Source organism: Gossypium hirsutum, chromosome A05 (genome assembly GCF_007990345.1).
Source record: "Gossypium hirsutum isolate 1008001.06 chromosome A05, Gossypium_hirsutum_v2.1, whole genome shotgun sequence".
NCBI lineage: Eukaryota > Viridiplantae > Streptophyta > Magnoliopsida > Malvales > Malvaceae > Gossypium > Gossypium hirsutum.
In genome coordinates, this window is record NC_053428.1 from 43,616,179 (window position 1) to 43,619,318 (window position 3,140).

Below are 3,140 nucleotides of genomic sequence, written 5' to 3' on the forward strand. Positions count from 1 at the left end.
AAATGATATAGCAATTTGTTCAGTTTGATGGTTTGTAGAACGAGGATCCCAACGCTCACTTCGCAAACTTTTTGGAACTTTGTGATACATTTAAAATCAATGGCTTTTTGATGATGCCATTTGCCTTCGGTTATTCCCTTTTTCATTCAGGAACAAAGCTAAACAGTGGTTGAACTCGTTACCACAAGGGTCAATCACTACTTGGAAACAAATGACCGAACATTTTTTATTAAAATATTTTCTGCCGGCTAAAACAACCAAATTGCATAATGATATCTCTTTTTTTGTGTAGATGGATTTAGAAATACTCTATGATGCATGAGAGAAATACAAGGACATTTTAAGAAGATGCCCTCACCATGGGTTACCACTCTGGCTATAGGTTCAAATGTTTCACAATGGCCTGAATCCTTCGACTAGGCAGATGATTGACGCAGCTGCTGGAGGAACTATCAATAATATGACACCTGAGGATGCTTATAAATTTATAGAAGTGATGTCACTGAATAGTTATCAGTGGCAAGTCATGAGGACAAAGCCGATGAAAGCAGCTGGCGTTTTTAACGTTGATTCGGTCACCATGCTCTCTAATCAAGTAGAACTTTTGAATAGAAAAATTGACGATTTTCTTAGTTCTTCACAGGTTAACCGAGTAATGCAATGCGAAGCAAGTGGAGGAGGATCGAACAATTCAGAATACCCACCCTATGGCTACAACATGGAGAATGAGCAATTAAATTATATCGGTAATAACACTCAATCTCAAAATAATTCTTATAGTAACACTTACAATGTAGGATGGAAGAACCACCCAAATTTCTCATAGGGAGGCCAAGGTAATCAGAGACCACCACCCCCTCCAAGCTTTCAACAACCACTGTACCGGCTAGAAAAGAAGCCAAACCTTGAGGAGATGCTAACAAAATTCATCTCGGTGTCTGAAACTCATTTTAGAATACCGAGACAACACTTAAAAATCAATAAGCGTCGATCCAAGGGCTCGAAACTCAGATAGGCCAGCTCGCTAAATTGATATCTGAACGGCCACAATGTAGCCTACCAAGTAACACTGAATCTAACTCAAGGGAGCAGCTCGATGCAATTACCATTCAAGATGAGGAAGGGTTAGTTGCACTTGAACCAGAACCGAGGCAAGAAACTGTGGTAAGTAAAGGTAAAGGTAAGGTGGACCACAATAACCAAAAACAGGTAGGTAAAGAGTACAAACCACGTGTACCTTACCCAAATGCGACAAGGAAAGACCACTCAGACGAACAATTCGGTAAATTCTTTAAACTTTTAAAGAAATTACATATTAACTTACAGTTTATTGAAGCTCTTTTGTAGATGCCGAATGCAGTCAAATTTTTAAAGGAGCTTTTAGCAAATAAACAGAAGTTAGATGAGGCGTCGCATGTGGAGTTAAATGCAGTTTGCTTAGCCATACTACAGAATAAGCTAGCCAACAAATTGAAAGATCCAGGGAGTTTTATGATTCCTTGTTTAATTGGTAGCTTAGATGTTAATAATGCTTTGGCTGATTTAGGGGCTAGTATTAATGTCATGCCTTATAAAATGTTTAAACAACTAGGTCTTGGGAAACCTAAACAAACTAGGATAAGCATTCAATTGGCCGATAAAACTATCAGATTTCCTAGGGGTATTGTTGAAGACGTACTCGTTAAAATTGACAAATTTATATTCCCAGTTGGTTTCGTTGTTCTAGACATAGAGGAGAATAGTAACGTGCCTTTAATTTTAGGAAGGTCCTTTTTAGCAACTGCCAAAACTATAATTGATATTGGTATAGGTGAACTCACACTTTGTGTGGGAGACGAAATAATCACCCTTCAAGCTCGTAATTCCAATAACACATTGAAAATTGAAGGTGGTTGTATAAATCATACTATTAAAACTGACAATGTGGTGCAACTTGCTTTGCAGGAAATAGGTTCAAAGAACACACCTGAGCCATGTTCGAGTAAAGACAAAAGACCTATCTATGAAGAACGAAGGCTACAAATCGAGGAACTAGATGAATGGTAGTCACATAAACCGAGGACACCCGATAAACCAAAACCACATCATGACGAGCTCAATATCTCACCAAATCAACTTAAGGTTGGAGACAAAGTACTACTAGATGCAGCAGACTCTCGTATTGCCACTTCTGAACCTAACGGAGCAATCCCTCTTACGGTACTCAACATTTTCCCATACGGAATAGTCGAGGTAATTCATCCCAAATTCGGTATGTTTAAGGTAAATAGTACTCGTCTAAAACCTTATTTTGATTAAATTGATAGCAGGGATGAGGAGTGTGAACTCCTTGCACCACCATGACCATGCAATAGAAAGGTAAGTCGAGCTTAGACTATAAATAAGCACTTCTCGGGAGGCAACCTGAGCACTAATGATGTTAACTTCTTTAAAATTTTAGTTTTTAACATCTAATCACTAACTGAGTCATTGAAACACATGTTTTTTAATCCACACGGTTAGGCACACGGGGGTGCTTTAGGCTGTGCTCACACCATGGGAGGAGACACGACCGTGCGATATGGCCGTGTGAAAATAAGGCAAAAATTTTCCTTAACAGAGGATGCGATAAGTTGCTATGGCTGTTCAACATGGCCGTGGGCGAGTCTGTCAAACCAACATGGGTGTACGACACGTCCGTGTCTATAAACTGTGGTTGAAACTGAGAATTTACCACGAGCGTGCGACACGCCCGTGCCTATCAACCGTGCTCAAGACTAATAAAATAACACAGACGTGGACATCCATACACGGGCGTGGGAGAAGTGAACGAAGTAGAACACGGCTGTGCGACACGGCCGTGTGCACCCACACGCCCAAGGAACACGGGCGTGGGCCGAATGTCAAACGCGCCCAAATTTAAAAAATCGTGAAACACACGGGAAAAAATTAGGTGTGCCCCAAAATATATATATACCCCTCACTATTCATCACCTTTTCCCCAAAATCCCTAACCCTAGCCGCTGCAACTTCAAACACCCTACCTGCCACGCCCGTGCGTCGACCACAGCATCACCTTTGACGACCCAAAGCTCCTCCCTCTTGCATTTGTTCACTTTTTTCCCTCTATTCTCTTCATTCTTTTACTTATGTCATGATAT

At 40.6% G+C, this 3,140-nt stretch overlaps 1 non-coding gene across 1 annotated transcript; it reads right to left on the minus strand.

The window, feature by feature from the left end:
- Positions 1–260: 260 nt before the first annotated feature.
- LOC121229858 (small nucleolar RNA R71) lies at positions 261–366 on the minus strand. Its single transcript, XR_005927813.1, has one exon. It is a non-coding gene; the product is annotated as a small nucleolar RNA R71 (small nucleolar RNA).
- Positions 367–3,140: the final 2,774 nt, after the last annotated feature.